At 40.2% G+C, this 21,545-nt stretch overlaps 1 long non-coding RNA gene across 1 annotated transcript in view; it reads left to right on the forward strand.

The window, feature by feature from the left end:
* Positions 1-3,308: 3,308 nt before the first annotated feature.
* Positions 3,309-21,545, forward strand: part of LOC126009174 (uncharacterized) — a 106,116-nt gene continuing 87,879 nt past the window's right edge. The window contains exon 1 of the long non-coding RNA XR_007495889.1: positions 3,309-3,333. This is a non-coding gene — a long non-coding RNA (uncharacterized LOC126009174). The remainder of the gene's footprint in view (positions 3,334-21,545) is intronic.

The following is a 21,545-nucleotide window of genomic DNA, read 5'->3' on the forward strand; positions in this document are numbered from 1 at the left end:
ATGTCCTCTGCAATAACTAAGCTATTTAAAGATGGCAGCTACGCCCATGTGTTGAGTCATTCAGTTTTTCTGGGTCTCACCCACGTACAGGAAGTATATGTTATTCATAAAATTGTCTCACTTTAACTCTTATTGATCTCTCTGATCATGACTTCTTTGTCCGGCCTCCAAAGAGCCCAGAAGTGCAGAAGCTAACTTACCTTGCATCCTACAGGGTCTTGTTTTATAACTGGTTTCTATTCTTATCCTTTTCTTAGTGAGTAAAACCAAGTGATTTGGGAAGTCTTTAGATTTGAAGATATCCTTATTATCACCAAGTTCTTTATCTACCGGGAAGTGTAACTTTACAAACATAGTTAAAATGGATGTCTGCATAAGTTCATCACTGTTCAGTCACCAATGCAACAAACATCTCATAAACAATACTAGTAGGAAAGTGCTTCAGTTAATCCTATTCTTGAGTGTCTCTTTTGTATATTGAGGGTCTCTCTCCATGGTACATCCTTGCTGTGTTGCTGTGTTCTTAGCTTTTTTTCTCATTTACTTCTTAGGGTTACCAGTGCTTAAAGTGGATTTGCTCCACTGTCAAAAATGACCAAGAATTGATTCTTGGGAAAAAGGGTTGGCAAGTGTGGGGGCAGGATACATATCAGCTAAGCATTGGTTATGTCAAATGTGTAATAGGCATACATTGAAGAAAATCTAAGTATATCTCCCAGATGTATTGCACTTCACTAAAATGTTTTTAATCTCAATATTTCCATTCTGAGGTATACTTAGAAGGGAAGGACAGCTGTTTGTCAGTCTTTGGTTCTTCAGAAGGCTTAACCATACCAGGGCTAAGGACATGAGGGAACAGCTTTTAGCTATGTCACAGATAAAAATTAGGAGTCGTCTGCATGTGTTTTGTGCTTCTTTCAGCCTTTGTGCGGCAAAGGCAACCGCACCATACTTCTATGACAATAGGGAGGAAAGAAGGATATTGTTGCAGTTTGCAGGATATAAAAACTGCATATGCTGCTGAGCTGTGCAAGCCGCAGGAAATACTTCTCACAGGTGTTCTACGCGGCAGTACAGGTTACTAATCTGGCTCCAAGTGCAATTCAAGGTGTTGACTTGAGGCTTGAAGGGCACCTCCTCTTCCTCTGCACCTCTGGAAAGCTCAAGATACCAATACTTATCTGAGCACAGGAGCAATCACACTGTTCCCAGCCCTGCAGTGCAGGGCATTGGAGGCTGGGAGTTTTCCTTCTGGAAGGCTTTTGCCTCTGGAATTTCCTGCCTGTTCTAGTCTGCCAAAACCCCACCTTACTGACCTTGAGGGACTCGTGAAAGACTTGTTTTCAATAAAACTTCTCTTGATGAGAAAAGATCACAGGGACCATAGTTTTGCAAGAGACAACTTAAACCATTATCACAGTTCATCTGGGTCTTAACACTTTAATTTTGGTGCGGCTGGCTTTCTCTCAATTTCAAACAGGCTACACTTAGTTTTAAGGCCTCTCCTTTCAATCCAGTCTGTCCCTAATAATGCATGAGAGTGACTCTCTGGATATAAAGACATTTAGTCTCAAAATATAAAAAGTCAAGATTAATGTGCCTTTTCATGCTGGAACCTCAGGTGTGCTGATGACTGCAATCACCCTAAATTCCAAAATGGATAATAAACACAAACTGCTTTTTTAGATCAGGTGTGAGTGTGTGTGTGTCTATGTGTTTGTAGTTTGTGTGTTCCAAAATAGATTAAAAAAAAAACAAACCACAACCTGCTTCTTTAGCTCAGGTGTGTGTGATTGTGTTAAAAAATGGATAAAAATCACAATCTGCTTCTTTAGCTCGTGTGTGTGTGTGTGTGTGTGTGTGTGTGTGTGTGTGTGTGTGTGTGTGTGTCCCTGGAGAACAGCACTGGTTTTGGCTGGACACTAGATACTAAGATATTTGCTGTGGAAGATTCTGCCAAGACATTAACAGCTGCTGGATTAATTATTAATGGGGTTCCTGTCAATCTTCTGAGAAGAGACCTCAAAACAGTATTTTAAAATCATCTGATCAAAAAAAGCATCTGCCCTGTACAACGCAGTCCTTTTGTCATTTAGTACTCTTGAACGTCTGCGGCCAAAGGCGTCATCTCAGACAATTGCTCTTGGAAGCTTATTTTTCCTTTCCCCTAAAACGCTTTCTTTCCAAGTGCTCTCTCTATCTCCCACCACCCCCCTTAAGATGCCCGACATCGGGGGTAACAGACGAGACGACACGTCACACTTGTGAAAACTTAAAAAAACATGTCGAGGGACCCCGAAGGAGTGGGAGCCCCACACCCACCCACCCACCCACCCAGCTCTCAGAGCAGCCCCTGCAAGGCAAGGCGGTGATGCGGGCCTTCCCGGCGGCCCCGCCAAAAGGTGCAGCCGCGGCCCCGCGTGCTCTCCGCAAGGCGGGCGAGGAGGGCGGAGAAGGAGGAGAAGCTGCTCCTAGTTGGTCCGCGGAGCCGCGAAGGGACAGTCGCGCTCCAGCTGGCCCAACACTGGGGGAGATCCGCCCCGCCGCGGCGGCGCGGGGCACCCCCAGATCCTTCCCCAGATCGTGGGGAAGGAGGGCAAAGCCCCGAGGCCGAGGAGCTCCAGGACCCCTCTCGTTCCTCGTCCCAGGCGGCCTGAGCCTGTGATTCTTCGGGCGGGAAGTGGCCAGACTCCGCGCGCCAAGGCGAAGGCGAAAAGCTCTGCGGCTTTCCCGGAGCCGCCAGCAGCGGGTCCCGCCGCAATCGCGCCGCGGCGTGTGCGCCCCGCCGGTGGGCAGCTTGGTGCAGCGCGCCCCTCTGCTCCCCGCGGCTGTCCTCCCGGGAGGGTGCGCCTCTCGGAGCGCCGGGCCCGGGGACGGACGGCCCCCTGCAAGGGCGCGCCCCGCCGACTCCCGGGCACACACCCTCACCTGCGCCCGCCGCCACGCCACGCGCGCAGGCGCCGCCGAGTGCGGGGCCGCCGGGGGAGCGCCTCGGACGATCGGGGCCGCGAACTGCCGCCGTGCCGCCGCCCGGGCTCAGACAAGACTAGCGGGAGAGCGTCTGCGTGCAGATCCCGCGCCGCCTCCCTCCCTCCCTCCCGAGATCCAGCGCCTGGCCAGGTAAGCCGCGGGGCGCCCTGCCCAGCCCAGCCCAGCCCTGCCCGCCTCCCGCCCCCGCCTGGCGCTGCCCAAATGCTGACCCCCGCGGGCAGCTCCGACTTCGCGCCGCGTCCCCGTCCCGCGCTCCCACTTGTGGAGGGGGACAGACGCCCTGCCCCGGTCTCCCCGCGCCGCCGCCTGGAGGTCGTCGTGGGAGTCGGCGGAGTCGCGGGGGTGAGCGCCTGCCTGCGTTCCAGGGCTCCCGAGGTTCCGGAGTGCGGGAACCAAGGCGAGCGGGGGTCCACAAGGGAACCCCTCTAGGTGCTTTAAGCCGCAGCACCCCTGCCACCCGGCTGGGAAGTTTGTGCCGCACTTCTCTCTCAGTCCTTCTTGCTGCGGGGTCCGAGGGGTGCGCGCGAGATGGAAATTTAGCTTGGGGGTCCGCGGAGAGTTCTGCGGAGGATGGCAGGTGCCATTGGAGAAGTGGGAGGCGGAAAGGAAGCCTATCCCCCCCACTCCCAAAGTTTGCACGTGCTGGCAGAGCTCAAGGACTGCGTGGTCCCGCGAGCAGTCGGGGCGAAGGTGTCAGCTGGGACCCCGTGAGACTGCAGAAGGGCCCGAGAGAGGAAGGGAAGGGAGGGCGAGCGGAGGACCATCTGCTTCTTCTCCGGATTTTGCGGGGGCCTTGCGGAGATGCGGATGCCTCCGGGACCCCGTTTCCCAAACGCTATCCCGGGCTGTACAGAACATTTTTTTAGTTTTGATTTTGACGGTGAACCTGAAAGGGGGACTGCTGCGGTCCTGCAAGGAACTTCAATTGCCACTTAGTGCCCCCCCCCACCCCCCTTATGCCCTGAGCGCAGAATGACCAGTTTTGGAAGGCTCTCCAAAGTTCTTGGATTAGGGAAGGCATCATCACCTTTCTTCTTCTTCTTCTTCTTTTTTTTTTTTCCTTCTAGACAAATGTGCTTTGCCATTCTTTCTGCTTTTGCTTTGCTCGGGTGCCTTGCACCAAAGGTAAATGCAAACTATGAGATGGAGCAGAAGATGCTCAAATAGCAGAAATTAAAGGCTTTGCGTTAAGAGTCCAGCCCGAAACACAAGAACTGGGCAGCTTTGGAGGCAATGCACGAAGGCATTTATCAAATTAAAATGAAGGCTTTTCATAAAGTCAATAAACTGCATCTTAGATAAAGTGAAGGGGTTTTGTCTTGAAAGGTCTCCCGTAAGTATTTCAGGGCCTGATTTCACCGATTTTCTGAGTTCCTTGATCTTGTTTTTGATGTCCTATGTGCGCCAAGTCTTTGCTACCTCTTTCCTTGGAAGAGGTTAGTGCGTCTAGAAAGCAAATACTGCATTGCAAGTTTTGTTGTCACTTGAGGGTTTTAAAATGAATAACTGTTTATTGGGTTAAAGTGTGGGTGGTGGTTCCAACCCTGTATTTCTATATATCAAATATTTGTGGATTTATAATTTACACTCCTTATTTCCAAAAGTGATATGAGGAAGCTCGGGATGTAAACCACAAACCAAATAGCTATTCATGATGCTCTCTTTGACCTCTCACGGATGTTTTTGTAGTAAAATGCTTTTGAGAAAATGAGTCTCGAAAGGAAAAATTACTGTTCTCTTGGGAATCATTTCAGTGATAAAAATATTTGGGAGTAAGATTCCCTGTGTTACTCATTTGCATGAGATCATCTTATATTGAATAAGAATGACCAGTTTCTAGAAGTTTAAGAATCACTGAGTAGCATCACCTTTAAAGAGAATAATGTTGCTATTTTACCGCATTGTTTACCAGGTAGAAACTCATGGAGCACAGAGAAAACAATGAACTTAATGCCTTTTTGTACTGAGGCAGAAAGGGAGGCATCTCCTCTATATTTTAACCGGGAAGGAACTGTCATGTAGTTCTTCTCATACCTGCGTGGCCAATTAATGACCCTTGTTAGGTACATAGTAGGTAACTTTACAAGTATAACTATGATATGAAGACCTATGGAGCAATATCTGCATTCTCGGGTTGGAAGAGAAGTGAGAAAGAGAAAAGAGAAGAGAGAATGACAGATCTCAAGAGAGGGGCGAGGGATCTTGCATATCTAACTCCAAATTATGAAATGTCTACATAGAATAATACTCTGTGGCGCTACTCCCCCAACAGTCAAGAATCTTCAATCCTTGAAGTGCCCTTTTAGAATCTTTTTCCCTGCTGGCTGAGATTTAAGAGAAATAATCTATATTTAAAAATATGAACAATTGGCTGACTTCACAGGAATCCCCGCGCTTGTGAAAATCTTTATTCACACACACACACACACACACACACACACACACAAATTCAAAAGCAAAATTGGCTTTCTACTGTTCCTATAAGTTCCTGTTTTGGAAGCCCTAAAGAATAATGAGACATTTTGTCCTGATTTCCCACTGTCCTTTTGGCCCTGTATTTTTATTGTGACCCTACCCTCCCTTCACAGTTTCACGATTTCTCTGTGCTGTCTCTTCATCCTGTCTCTCTTTCCAATATGCCCAGTATGGTTTTTTCATCTTACATTTTCATTTGTTCCCCATTCTGCAGATTTATCTTGACCTTCTTTACTCTATCACCACCTTGTGCTCTTTTGCAGATTTCTTTATTACTTTTTATTCACTGGTTTCCACTTCTCTATTTTTTATGTTGAACCCCACCATTCATTCATCTATTCAATAGAGAGTTGAGTGCCTTCATGACTGGCACAGTCGTGGGTAGGGGTGCTATAAGTTCCTGTGTACCGACTCCAGGGCATGCTTCAGATTTTATTTTTTTTAATGTTGAAATCCACTGTTAAAATAGACTGTTAAATTCATTGACGTGGGGTCCCACCAATGTCATTTACCTCTCTTCTTTAATATAAGTCTTTTGAGGTATCATGATGGAGTCATGAGTCACCTTGGAACAATTTGAAAATACTGCTCTAGGCTCAAGGCAGTACCCTCTCAACACACAGCAGGCCTTGAAGTTCAGTATTTTTGCTTATGTTCTTCCCTGTGCCTTGAAGAGTCCAACCACTTCCTAAGTGTTAGGGTATCCACTCAGTTTCTGAAGTTTCTTCTCTTTCTCCAAACTTTTGCCTTTGTTTCTTCAAACTCAGCTACATTTTACGTGAGCTTTTCTTGGACACAAGTCATTATCTCTCTTGCTTTCTCTCTCCATCTCTCTCTGTCTCGCTATCTTTCTCTGTATCTCTGTCTCTGTCTCTCTTTGTCTCTCATTCTCTCTCTGTGTTCTGCAGTGTCCCCTCAGGGCACCTGTCCAACCTTATCTAACCTCAGGCCTTCATTTCCTGAAATACCCAGCTGAAGGCCTGGCATAATGTCGGGTATCAATAAATAATTTAATTACTCAGCTTGAATTCTGCTTAGTTCTCTAGTCCTTACTTCTGCCTGTAGAGCTGTTTTTAAAAATAAAATTAATAGGGCTCAATTTGGTACTTATGGTAAAGCCAGTGCTTCTCAGGCTAAATATACATCTGCATCATAATATGGTACTAAACTGTGCATTCTGTTTTGGCTGGCCAGGGAATGGGATCCAAAACACTGCATTTCTAACAAGTTCCCAGGTGGTGTTGAAAGAGCAGATCCTGGAAGGACACTTTGAGTAGGAAGGTAGAAATGAGACTTTATAGGTTTGGGTGTCTCTGGCAGTTCTGATTCTTTGATGATTTTCTTACAGTTAGTGTTTGATATTATTTGTTATTTTTTTGGAAGTTCTTTAGTTTTTTACTTGCTCTTCTAAGATGAGTATGCTTTTTATTTTCCATATATTTGCTCATTACATATGGCAAAGGCTAGTTTTTTCTTTCTTTCCTCTGGTCGATCCTGTTGCTTTGCAATATGTTTCTCCATTTCTTCTTCTGTTCAGATGGTGGCTGCTTTCCTTTCTCTGTGCGCTATGAATGTTTCCTTTCTTTGCCCTCTCTGCTTCTTCATTCTCTTTCTGGACTTTCTGGCTTTGTTTTCTTATTGTTTCCTACCTTTTTCTGTGAGAGAGCACTCAGCTGCAGGGGACTCTAGTTCTTGCTTTGTCTTATTCCTATGCAAGATGCTGAGGCAGAAAGTTTACTTTTTCTGTGGTAACTTGTAGATTGCACACACCCCCCCCCCATTGTCTTTGGAGCCGGCATGTATCTGTAGGGTCCTTACAAGGGCAGAAGGAGCTGAGTCAGTATTGGTCTGTGCAGTATGGTATTTAGGTTCAGGGAAAACAGTGAAACCATATGCTGTTCTCATACCACTAGAGCGTTGTTTCATCTATCCTTTATTGTTTGTTTGTTTGTTTGTTTTAGGGCCATACCTGGTGGTGCTCAGGGTTAGCTCTGCACTAGGAAATCACTCCTAGTAGGGTTGGGGACCATTTGGGATGCCGAGGATCAAACCTTGGTTGGCTGCATGCAAGGCAAACGCCCTACATGTTGTGCTATTGCTCCGGCACCTAATTTGTCTTTGTTTTTTAATTGATTTTGAGTCACTCCTGGCAGGGCTCAGAGCACCATATGTGGTACTGGGGTTTGAACTTAAGTCTATGTATGTAAAGCCAGTGCCAAAATCAGTGTACTGTCTTTTCTGACTCCCCCACCCTTTTTTTTCTTTTAGAAAACTTAATATTACTGGGCACTTTTTTTTTTTTTTTTTTGGTGAAGCAAAATAGTTTTGGTTGAAGCTTACTTAGAAAGATGTGAGGGAGAGGAAAGAGGAAATACTTGTTCAAGGGAGAACAGAGGCTTGAAGAGTACAACAAGTAATCCACTTGTTTTCCATCGAGGACTCTTTGAAAACATGAAAACAAGTTAGGAGCTTATAAAAAAAAAAAAACAAAGTTCTTGGCTGACTAAAGGAATGGTTACATTTATCAGTAGTTTTCTAAAATCGCCCTATGAGATCCCAGTTTTCAGCTTGGATAGAAAGCTACAGTTTCTAATCTGTGAAGGCAGTATCCACTGGTGGTTCTGAACAGAGCATTGTGTTAGTCAACTCTTGGCTTTTGCTACCCATCATCTTGAAGAGTTTAGAGAAATCATGTCAGCTCTTTGGGTCTCAGTTTCTTCATGAATGAAGTGGTTTCATTTGGTTGTTTTGAGACAAAGAGAGAACTGCTGTTCTTGGAGTGTGGGTGCTAAATAGGATATTCAAACTGTTAAGGTTTATACTCCCCAAATCACTTCAAGGTCATCTTGGTTTAAAGGAGAGGTTAACATTCTCTTTTCCCCTTTTCAGCTGCTAGATATTCAGCACAATATAGTCAATTTGAAAACTTTATGAGCATGTTTTTAGAAGTCAGTGAAAAATACAGATAGCATATCTATTAATAAAAACCAATCACCCTTTGATTTTTTATCTACTTGATGCCATATCCACTCTGTGACCTCATAAATAGCAGAAATGGATTAAAATAATATAAACAGGCCAAAAGATGACTAAGATTTCATACTTACTTCATGAAAAATGACTTAGTTCTTTAATAAAGACAGTTCTGTCATCAACAAATAGAAAGGATTAAAATTCATGGGTCTAAAAGCCCATTTATTTTGGAATAAGTATGAATGTGCTAAGCATTTATATTTTTGAATTTGTAATGGGAAATAAAAGTTAAAAATATAACCATCCACAGAGAAATATCCTGGCCTATATAGGCTAAAGCTAATCACTTTTTTTTCTCTCTTTTTTTTTTGATGAGATTCTGAAATAGCCATTTTGCTATTTATGCTATCATTATATCAGCAAAGATTGTATAAAAGGATATGGCCAATATTAATGGAGGGCCCATGTTTCTTTTTTCCTGTGCACATCTAAAAATAAAATAGATGCTTGCTAATTCCCATGGCCCTGGCGTGGGCACCCTACTATGAACATCAGGGAGTGACCTGCAAATGGCCTTTGCATGTGGAAGAAGTACACATGGCTCCTATTTCCTTACTTATACTCTTGGAATAAAATGTTCTGCTTTATTTACTTTTATCTGGAAGACTATTTTTCAGTTAAAACTTCATTTAGTATTGTAATGTGTATCCTTTTTAAATAACACAATTTAAGAAGATACGGGGCTACACCCAGTGTTGCTCAGATGTTACTCCTGGCTCTGCACTCAGAACTTAACTCCTGGTAGGCTCAGTAGACTATATGGGATGCCCGGGATAGAACCCTGGTTGGCCACATACAAAGTAAATATCCTACCTGCTATGCTGTTGCACCAGCTCCAGCTCCAGTTCCAGGAAATTTTAAGATGAAACTATCCTAAGCAAAGGCCTCTTGTGAGATATGCTGGCTGATTTAAATTTTTTTGCTCACATTAAAATTGTGCAGAATTTCACATAAAGCTGTGATGTTTTTGATGTCTATTAGTTAAGGTAGTCCACCTGGAGGGTTCAGAATCAAGACACCTAGGTACTTGATTGTTTTATTCTAACAATAAATCCTGGGTTATTGTAACCCAGGATTCGTATTATAATTCATATCAGTTGAATAGATTACCATTTCTCTGTAACATCCTCTTGTATATGGAAATAATTACTAGTCAGCCGAAGAACATAATTGTGTCTTTTAGAGTTGAAAGGAATTTCAGTATAGAATTGTTATCTATAAATTAGAAAACTAAGTTCCGGCGAGTTTAGAATATTTAAAATATGAACCCAACAAAGTTAAAACATTATAAGTAAGGGTTGAACTACATTAGATTTTTACATTTGTTTATTATGTACTATACCTGGTCATGCTCAGGGGTTTTTCTCAGGCTCTGTGCTCAGGAATCAGTCCTGCAGATACATGGGGACCATATAGAGTCCTGGGAATCAAATCCCAGTCATCTACCCAAGACAAGCGTTTTATCCTTAAACTTATTCTCTGGCCATTGACATTAGATTCTTTTTAAATTTATTTTATTTTATTTTATTTTTTTTTTTTAGTTTTGTTTTTTTTGGCCACAACCAATGGCCCTCAGGGGTTACTTCTGGCACTGCGATGCACTCAGGAATCGCTCCTGCCAGGCTCAGGGGACTATATGGGATGCTGGGAATTGAACCCGGTAAAACAAGGTAAACACCCTACTGCTGTGCTATCACTCCAGCCCCTGACATTGGATTTTAAATTTCAGGTAGAAATTGTGTAACTTTTGTGTTGTCTTTAAGTTTTATATTAAAGTGTTGAAAGTTTCCTTTTACAAAAAGTTATTATTTTTATGTTATTAAAACATTATGCTTATATGTTAAGAATGTAAAGTATAAGTGGCATAGCTTGTGAACAAGAACATAATCTGAACATGAATTTATTAAGTAAATATTTTATTTAAATAAATTGATCATTAAAAATAGTCTTAAGTAATACCTGGAAATGCAGAAGACTACAAACATCTTATTCTTCTGCATGCGTCACCCTGTTGAAGATGGGAAATAAAACAGGTTAATAGTTGAACTGAGATTCCGGAGTCAAAGTTTATGGATGCAAATTCTAGTTCTTTTCACTGAAGACCTGTGTGATTGACCCAGGTACTCAGCTAAACTGTTTCTTTACTTATCACATCTGACAGTAAGAGGTTCTGTCATAGGATTTTTTGACAAAACAATAAAATACATGTAGAATACCTGATAAAGATCTTGAGATAGTACTACTAGTGAAAACCATAACTATTATGATTATACAGTATTATATAAAATACTTGATATGTACACTGATTAATTTCTCAGGATTTTTGTTACAGCTTTAATTTTTGGGTCTTTTTTTTTTTTTTTTTTGGTTTTTGGGTCACGCCGTTGATGCTCAGGGGTTACTCCTTGCTGTTAGCTGAGAAATTGCTCCTGGCTTGGGAAACCATATGGAACGCCGGGAGATCAAACCGCGGTCTGTCCTAGGCAAGCGCGGGCAAGGCAGATGCCTTTCCCCTTGCGCCACCTCTCAGGTCCCTACAGTTTTAATTTTGAACTACAGTTGTAATTAGTCTCTGTTTGAAACTTACTTTATATTTAAGTTGAAAATTTTGTTTTCTCATCTACCTTTTCTTGTTTAGAGGAACAATGAAATGTAAAGAATAGAGATAAGAAATTTTAAACACCCACCGGACTTTTGAGATATTTAACCACATGAAGCATAGGCACCCCTAAACATGATTTTTTTATTTTGTAGTCATAAATAACTCTTCAATCTAGCTAGACCTGGAGGTTGTAATAAGGAAATGTGGAACCTAAAGAATTGGAAGAGAGCACAGATTATTGGGCATTTTGGGCTCCTGGGAGTGAGAGGTGCTTTTGAGCTAACAAAAGGAATAGTCTGGTAGTTATGAATAGTATTGATTAGACTAGTTCATAGTTGGACATTGCTCTCTTGTTACTGATCTTGTCTCTCCTGTACCCAGAGCTTTCCATGACTTCCAATATTTATTCCCTCTTTCACTTCTCTAAAAACCACACGCTGGTCATTCAACCAGTAAGTGTTAGCAGCACAAATGAAAAACTGGGCCTCATTTTTGCTGCATCCAGCATTTGCCATGGACAGGAAACTTGGATCAGAATGGTTCAGGATGAAATTCTCATCATCATATTTCTCTTTGTAAATGCACGTACTGATACTGTTGACAAGTGAAGTTACCAACCTGAAACATACATCCTCTCTGGGATAATTCTGTACAGTCAAGAACATTTATATCTAAACCATTTCTTCTCAGTACTCAGAGCACAAACATTTTCTGCTGTCTTTGGAACTTTGCAAATAGCTTGAAGGAGATTTGGCTCAGAGGCTCTCATGGACAGCGATGTCAAAGCACCTGTGGGATTGACCTTGTCTGAAGAAACCACAGGAAACCCAGTAGAAGTGGTACCTTCTGGTAGAAATAATTTTAATTAGACTATATTTATGTATACTTGAGTTTTAGGCTTTTTGCAAAAAGCAGGTTGATTAAAGTTAGCTTCTGCATGAATGTGCTTTGTGAATTTGTATATATGTGTTTTCCCAGAATTTGTGGAACTGATCCAAAACAGAGTGATCCAGGTATAGAAGCCACTTTATGTAATCACGGTCTGTGCAACCCAGGAAGATGTACTCAAGGATAGTTTTTTTTTTCAGGCACCCAATTATAGTTGTAAACTCAGTTGGATACTCTTAGATTCATAGATATTTAAGTACCTGAATTGGATTTTTTAAGTTGGAACTTAGAAAACAAAATAATTAGCAAAAATAGTGATAAAATTGGTGGACTATACATAGCAGTTTCAAGATCCTTTGTGTCCATTTATACCTAATTACCATGTATATAGTTTTTAAAAGTTACTTGTATACCCACCCTTTACCACTTTATAGATTTATTCTCTCATCACCATGTCCTCAGGTGATCTTAGTTTTATTATAAATTCCCACAGTTGTGTTCTCTTATTTTTCTTTGTTCATCAATCTATATATTGCACACGTAGGTGAAATCATCCAATACTTGTCTTTATCCATCTGACTTATTTTGCTTTGCATAATTCCCTTGAGTTCCTTTTATTTTGCTGTGAATAGCAAAAAATTTATATTTTTCCTCTAATATCTGGCATCCATTGTGTAAATATACTTCATCTTATTTATCAATTGATGGACAATTTCATCAATCTCGTCCATATTTTAGCTCTTACAATTAAAGCAACAATAAACATCAGGTTGGATATAACATTTTGTAGTGATGTCTTAATTTTCTTTGGATCAGTATTCCAAATAGATGGGCTGGATCATACAGTAACTCTGTCTTTATCTTCTGACAAAGGCCTATTGTATTTTTCAAACCGGTTGCACTAATTTGTATTCCCACAAAAAATGCAGGGATTTCCTTATTCTCCACACTCTCTCCAACATTGTTATTGCTTTTTCAGTGTTAGCCCGAGATGGGATGCCCGAGGATAGCTTATTGTCTTCATTTACATTTCCTTGATGATCACTACATGTATGGTTCTTAATGATCAATCTGACTTCTATAGAAATAGAATCATCCAGATCCAGCAAGTTTGGAAGGTAAAAATCTTCGTGTTCCTTTTTGTAGAAATTCTCTGTGTGTTTTTTTGTGATTTTCTCATCATGTTAATCCTATGGGAAGTTTTTCATTAAGTGAAGCTTGTAAATTAGTATATGTTAGAGTCCTGAGGCATGCTTTTCATAGAACCTTGGGGCACAGAATACTTTATTTTACCACATATTCCCACATTTTTCTATAAAACTAAGAAGAAAAGATCAGAGAAAGACTGGGGGTCAGGGGCCAAGTGGTCTCAAATGCATTAGATGGGAAATAAGGACTTAAAAAAAATATCCAAGTAAAAATCAACAATAATAGAATTAAGGGACCTAAACCTTAACAATCTAAACTCAAAGGGGCCTGTTACACTGGCATGCCAGTTGGCAAAGGGTAGTGGTATAAGGATGCACTCTGGGGCCATTGGTGGAGGGAAGTTGACACTGGTGGTGGGAAGGGCCCTGATTCATTGTATATCTCAAATTCAACTATGAAGGATTCTGTTGTTCATAATTTCAATAAAATAATAAAATAAAATAATAAAATGAAATAAAATAAAGAGTCACGGGACAGCATGTAAAATATACAGATTCCTAGAATTCACCCTTGAAAATTCTTATTCACCAGGGGTGTGATAGTACCCAAGGACTTAAATATTCTGTATTTCAGATGATTCATAGGCTTTATTTTGAGGTAAGTATTAATTTTTTGGATCATCCTTAGTTCTCAGCTACAACTGCCACTGTATCAGGATTACTGTAAAAATTCTGTCAATTATGTCAAGTTCAGTCTCCACAAGTTGTATTGACCAGAGGACATGCTTTTCCTTAAGTCGATGAGTTGCTTTAGGGAAACCTATCATATGTGAACTTAAGAGAACTGGACTATCTTTTCATATTGATGATCTACCAGCCTTCATTCACTGCTTTTAACTCTCCATTTTTCTCCATGGTAGGGTAGGTCACTGACTACCTACCTCAGTATTTTGATGGACTCATTTGTGGTCCAAATCTTACACTGAAATTTTGCAAGGAAGTGCGGAAGGTGAAGCCTTAGAATTAGAAGTCTTTTCTTGCACCTCAGGTATGGTTTATGCCCTGATAAATTTCTTCAACAATGTTCTGTTGAAGTGGAGCTTTCCCTCTGCTGCATGACTCAGTTTGAGACAGTCCCAGGAGTTGTGGTGACTTCACCAACTGCAGGGGCCATATGGCCGCTATTAGCACCACCATGATGCCTGAATATCTGCAGTGTCTCTTCCCTCTCCCATTGCCAGACTTCTCCCTTCTCTGCATCCTGAGATCAGCCATTTCTCCTGTCCTTGTGGTTCTACGGTGGGGAACACAGGCTCCTTTTTCTCTGCTCTCTTCTTGTCTTGCCCTGTCCACAGCTGCCAAGTAGAGGCTCAAATGACTGTGCCAGATGCACAGATGTGGTGGCGCACATTCAAGCGACCGCTGTCCTCGCTGAGAGACCTCTTTAAGCCTTTTCAAATTCCTGAAGTCGTTCTTGTCTGCTTGTGTCTAACTTACATAAGCAAGGTTTCAATTGATTGAGAATTTCACAGGATCTCAGCTCTGTTATCTTCCTGTTTTATTGCATTGGAAAAGGAACCACGCAATGTACTCTTGGCTGGCGTGGGCTCCTGATGTTTTTGGAATATTTGATTTCTTGAAATTGTATTTCAGAATCGAAGCATAAAATGTTGTATACTGTTATAGTAGCAATTGCTTTGATTCTTCAGCATGTATACTTTAAAAGAACCTGTTGGAAATGCAGGTTATCATATGTTTAGTAAAACAACTCAGAAATGACTATCATGTTACAATTCTCTGATCTTTTATTATCTTAAAATCTAGAAAGTGCCCTATCTTGTTGAAAACTGTTTTTTTTTTTTTGTCTAAAACCTAAGAGTGACTTAGTCATTGAAGGTGCCAGAGGTGACAGTTGGGCAGTCACAGCACAGGGGCTTGTGAAAAGATTTAGTTCTGCCTGAGTCAACCATTCTAGGTGTCAGCTGCTCCTCTTAGCAAAATGAAAGCACACTGGTGAGTGAAGGTAGCAGGGTTGGTGAACATAGGTGACTGACCTAAAGATAGAACCAAAAATCAAAAATCCTGTGTGAACTGGAATTGTGCAGTAAGAAGATAGTAATGACAAATCTTCCAAAAGCATCTCAAGAAGCAGTTGCTACTCACATGACAAGTTTATTTTCAAATGTGAAAAAAAAAAAGATTCAGAGAAAGCATTTGAACCCTTCCAAAAGGCTAATCAGGATTTTTTTTGAAAGATCCTCCAAAGGTAGCTAACTTATTGTTATTTTTAATAGTTGTAGAGGCTACTCTCAGAAATGACCGGGGACTCAATACTAGGATTAAGCCTAGGGCCTCATGCATGTGAGTCCTGTGTTCTATTCCTTGTGCCACATCTCTGACCCACCAAGGATTGAGATTTTGATAGTCATTTGGAGCAGGCCTTAATTGGGAAGGTCATAGCATTCCTAGGTCTGGACATTGCAACACTTCCAAGGCCTTTCAGATGAATCCATGTAAATGTTTCTCTTATGTCTTCTTATGACTGATAAAGTGTATCCTAGGAGCATTATTGCAACAGTGGCCTTAAGTCTTGAAGCAGCTCAGCATAAAGAAAACTACAAAGTAGCATCTTGTGAGTTTTTCTGCTACATGTTCCTGTATCCTCAATTCTTTTAGTAACAGTACAAGGCAATGTGCCTCACCATCTAGCGCCAGAGAAGATGGTTTGAACAGCTGCTGGCAAACATTTGAATTGCTGACATGTGGACAAAGAAGTAGGTTCATTTTCCTCATTGTCAGCAGTCATGACTGGGTTAAGTGGGTGGGAGTGTATGGAAGGCATATTTCAACTCAGTATGGGAAAGAACTTTCTAATGATCCCAACCAGTAATAGCATGCTGTCTTGAAGGGTTTGGCTCATTTTTCAGGTGAAATTATGCCATAGATGAGCTTCTAAAACAGCATTAAAGGAATCCTAGCACTAAGTGGAAGCTTAGTGGTTTATGCTCTATAATCTGTCCCTTTTTAGCATTATTGGTAAAATTATGAGTGCCTTGATGGATGACTATAGGCATGGAATGGGACAGGTAAGAACAAAAAAGGGAAAATATGTTCTTAGATTTCCTAAAATGTAAATAAACTATTCATTTTTTATTTTTCACCTTTTAAGTATATTATAGTTATTGAGCATATATATACATGGAGCATCATATCCGTGGACATAAAGCCCATTGTGAACTCAGCAGCTTTCAGAATTCAGAAAGCCATTCAGAAGTCTGCAGTTGCTTTCCTTTCCATCTTTCAGGGGTAAACTTTTATTCTTTGCTGATCTTCTCCAGGATGCTCTGCAGACTTATCAAACCTAACCTCCTTGGTAATCTTTTCTTTTTATATTACTATTTCAGTCTTTTTCTATGTTGCTGGCAATATTAAATTATAATGGTTATATAATTATTTTGTATTTTCATCGCCAGACTATGAGAGCAGACCTATTAACTTACTTATCAAGTTAATGGCTACTGAAGTTTCTGGCAAATACTCAGTGCTAATGTTTGCTGACAATATTTGACAATTCCTCTCCTCTAAAGAAATATCTGGAAAGACTTTATTTCTCAAGTTAAAGAACTAAAAGTACTGATACCTTTTTTTCTCCCCCTGACTTTTATTGATATTTATAGTCCTAGTCATATTTTACTTACCTATCCCACTCATTTTACTTCAAGGAAGGGGAGGTTGGAAATGAAGATAAGAGCAAATGAATTTCCATAAAATCAGGGAAGGTAAAGTCCTGCTTAGCTTCTTCAAAAGCTCACTTAGATGAGTTGCCTTTAGAAGCACCAGCGATAGAATAAAAAGCAAATTTTGTACCTGTGGTTTTACAGCTATGAGATTTCTAACAACATGACCCAAAAACTAATCTTGTGGCCTTCTCACTGGAAGTTTATTCCAACACCTTTCAGATGGTTAATCACATGGAAATACTGTCATTTCTAATCTGCTTTCTGCCCAGGAATTTTTGAAGTTCTTTCCCTCTGAACAGTAATCTCTTAGAGAACCACCATTGTATTTCATGGTTATACCAATGAGAAGCATAACTGAAAAGTGACATGGAGGAATATGTGTTCATTGTGATCTGATAGATCTGGATCAAGTCCTTGTGTTAGGTGTGAACTGATTATAAACCTCTTCAAGTTCACTACCTCTCTGTTTTAAAATGGGTATGTATTATTTATCTCATAGGAATGTCTCAATCATTTCTCTTCATAAGATAGTGGAGATGGAGTTATCCTTTAACTTATCCTCTGACACTTATGGTAGAAACATAATGAGAATTTGAATAATGAGAACTGTTATTATATGGAAAACACTCCCTTTTTCTTTTTTACTCTTTTTCTAGTCTAAAAAAGACACCCATGGACAAGTCCTGAGAAATTTTTCCTTGCCTGGGATTTATTGTGCTTTGGAACGTCATTTCCATGCTACTTCAAATTAGTAGAGGACAATCAAGGTCCCTTCCTACTGAGGATTTCTATTGCCATGTGTCCAGGGGCCCCCCAAAGCCTCTCATTTTGCATGGATGATATGAATGTTCCCAAATACGCACAGGAAGATGGTAGAGAGTCCTAGATCTTGGCATCATATTATGTATCGCACCCCTATCATGCGTTCTTTATTTGATAAAGCTCTGAGCAGTGTTGGTACAGAAGCTCCCAAGACTGTCAATAAAGAGACATCTTATAAAAATTTATGAAGTTAAGGTTGTAAAGAACAAACTGCACATATCAAGTAGTAGTAGTTCATATTAAAATAATTTCATCTTTAAGTCTGTCTCCATCTCACCTCGAATAGATGCTTGTGCTGTGGCCAGATGCCTCAGCGGCCTGTACACTTTTATGCAGACTTTTGAAAAGGGATGATAGTCTTTTAAGGTCTAATTTTCTCATCTCACCAAATTAGATTATTTGAGATAACATTTCTGGATGTAAAATTTCAATCCTGTGCCTCTGAGATTCTGTGTAGCCAGCTCACAGAATGGAAATGGAGCATAATAAATCTGTCGTGAGCCCATTTCTCTCTGCACTGCTCCATAATTCATTCTACTCTTGGTACCCATGATGAATTTTGTATGGTTAATCAGTCTGCAACCAGGATGGTGTCCTTCATGTGTGCCCTGTCTTGGTCCAGATCTTGCCTCCTGGTGTGCCTTGTTTGCTGGCTTCTTTCTAGAACTATGAGCCATCAAGGTCCTTAGGCCTAGTCTGTTCCTCCTTACACATAGTAAGCATTTATTCTAGTCACAGAGTGGCCTCTTCATAACAGTCTACTTTACAAAATATATTTTATTTAAAATGGATTAAAATGGAAAACAGCCTCTCTGGGGTACACCAGTTGGTGCAGTGTTTTTGTTGTGCTTTCCTGAGTCTCCTCTACAAAAACAAAGTAGAAGTGATCTGTCACCAAAGGTACATGTTTTCTTTTTTTCCAATTTGCTTCTCCTTCATTTAGAGCAGTGATATTTCAGTCCTTCTGTGGCTTGTTTCCCTTTGCTCTGGTTTAACATTTGATCCAATGTCACCATCACCATCTGCTGCCACAAAACTAAGAGTGACTTAAGGAGATTAGCAGAAGGTTGGAAAAATGAAAGCATCTTGAAAAATTTTCTCTAAAGTGTAGTACAGGCAGCCACATGTAACTGAGAATTGAATACATGATTTCATGGGTCAGAGAGATAGTACAGGAATTAAAGTACTTGTCCTGCAAGTGGCTGAGTCTTTTCTATCCCAGGAACCACTTATGGTTTCCTAACTACTACTGTGTTTATTGAGTCAGGAGTAAGTCTGAGCACCTCTGAGTTTGCCCCCTCCCAAAATCCCTCCTAACATCTCCTCATCCTTAGTTTCTAGTCCTATTTTCACTCTTCATTATTGTGACTTTTGGCCAAGGAGTTTTTTTTAAATTAGTCTTCATTTTTGTCATATGTGAAACAAGCATATAGCAATGGATTTTTTTCAGAGAGAAAATATTATAAATCGTAAATTCTAAAGCCAGGAAAATTTATTCTCACTTCATCTTTGTAATTTAATCCAGTAATTAGTATCTTGAGACTAATCAATGATAATTGGCACTGTAGAAGCAAGAGTTATCAAGAAAATTTTGTAAACTTCTGGGGCAATGTCAGTCTACCACTAACATTTTTATGTATAAAAAGCTGGATTCTCAGCTGTTGCCTCATCATAGAGGCATAACCTTGACCCACAATTTGATATGGAATATAAAAATGGGATGCTTATTGAGACATTATACTGACAGAGGAAGCAAGGATATGCAATTTGTTGGTTTCTTTTTCTTTTTTTGGGGGGGTGGCACACCCGGTGACACTCAGGGGTTACTCCTGGCTGTGTGCTCAGAAATTGCTCTTGGCTTGGGGGACCAAATTGGATGCCAGGGGATCGAACCACTGTCTGTCCTAGTCTAGCGCCAGCAAGACAGATGACTTTCCCCTCCATGCCACCAATCTGGCCCAATTTGTTGGTTTCTGTCAAAAGTTGTCTAATGGTCTTCAGTGATTTTAAAGATTGAATTAGTAAATCTTAAGCTTTTTTATTTTTTACCCCAGAATGCTTTTATTCTTTGCATTTTTTCGTTTACATTTTCTTTTATTCCAAAAATTTACTAAAAATCCTCCTTTCTTACCTTTCTATTATAGAGATAGAAGTTAAAACAATGAGAAGTTTCCAATGTGCCTAACGTGGTGTATTTCAATAGTGATAGAGCAAATCTAGGGTCTCAGTGAAGAAGCTGGAGTCCTGGCCACTCAGGATTGATCCATGCTGCTTCAGCATCACTTGGAAGCTTGCCAGAGATGCAGAATCTCAGACATAACCATTTAAAAAACTACTTAATTTTTTATTTGATTATTAAAGTCCAAAACTATGAAAGGGCAGTCACTATATCTTTGCTTTTGATATAGAGTCTGGCTCTCTGAATTTACTGAGATTTTGATCTGGGAAGAGAAAGTGTGATGTAGGTGATTTAGAAGAACTTCTTGGGGTTTATATGTGAGATAAAACAGACAGTGCCCCCTATAACCAGACTGAAGTGTTTGTCCTTCATATAAGTAGGTAAAGAATTCTTATATGAGCTAAAACCTTTATGAGCAACTTACTACAATGATATCCTTCTTATATGACCTTCTGATTTCAGCAACTTCCCATTTGAAAATATGTAATATAAGTTGTATCTGATTCGACTTTGAGTAAGTAGATTATTTTAAGTCAAACTTTTCTTAAAGGACTTGAGTATATTAAGGCCATTGAATTCTGTATATTACAAATTCTGAAAACCATCATTTTAGATATTCTATAAGAACATAGCTTTAAAATGACCCAAACTTGGGACATAAAAGTGGTCTAGTTACTATATTGATCATAAGCAAATGAACTATAGTCCACTAAATCTGTTCAGTCTCTACAGTGTGCTAGTTTGCTAGGTTGTCAGTCAAGAGAATGCCATCTAAGAAGAGAATATTTGAAATGTTTCTTTGTCTTTTCATAAACTTGAAGAAGGATCAGTTGAATTTGAAAAAGTCCTGCCTTGACAATGGCTTGACAATTCTTGATTGTGCAAAGAAAATTGAATTGAACAGACAATAGTGACTCATTCTGTTCTAAGATATACAGGGCATGCTTTGAATCCTAGGTCACCTGATCTTGAGTTGTAAATATGGTATAATGGCTAATGTCCTGCTAGTGTTCCTTAGGAAGTCCCTAAGATGATCTCAATAGGGACACTCTTGCAGATTTCCTACTGTGAACCATCTGAAGGGGTCTTTTGTGCACATGTTGCTTTCCACATGTGATCTTAGAAAATGGAGCAATAGCTGCACATCTTTATATTATAGTATATCCTCAGATGGATGTAATCTATACAGTTCTTTTGTATGAACTGCAGCTGTGACATGTCCTTTGTATTATACTTTGTCTTTGATTCAGAGCCCATTAATTTTAGTGGGATTTGGCTTTTAACTCTACAGGTAGAATGACATACTTATCTTGGTTAAAGTGCCCTGAGTTGACTGCATTCACTAACCATAACACATCAAATTTCCTTTTTTTTGAGGATAACATTCTATTATGCTATATTATACAACACTGTTTATTATAATTTTTCCTTATCTTGTGTCTTTCACTCTTTTTCGGTTAATTGGATCATACCTAATCATGCTATGTTACTGAAGAATTAAATTGGGATAATGCTGTGTCTCTAAATAAGCCTGTGTCAGTATGTTGCTGTAAAAGCATTCTATCTGCATAAGAGATAGAATTTCTACAACAAAGATCCTAAGTTATAAAATTAAGAATCTTGGGGGCCGGCGAGGTGGCGCTAGAGGTAAGGTATCTGCCTTGCAA

Source organism: Suncus etruscus, chromosome 5 (assembly GCF_024139225.1).
Source record: "Suncus etruscus isolate mSunEtr1 chromosome 5, mSunEtr1.pri.cur, whole genome shotgun sequence".
NCBI lineage: Eukaryota > Metazoa > Chordata > Mammalia > Eulipotyphla > Soricidae > Suncus > Suncus etruscus.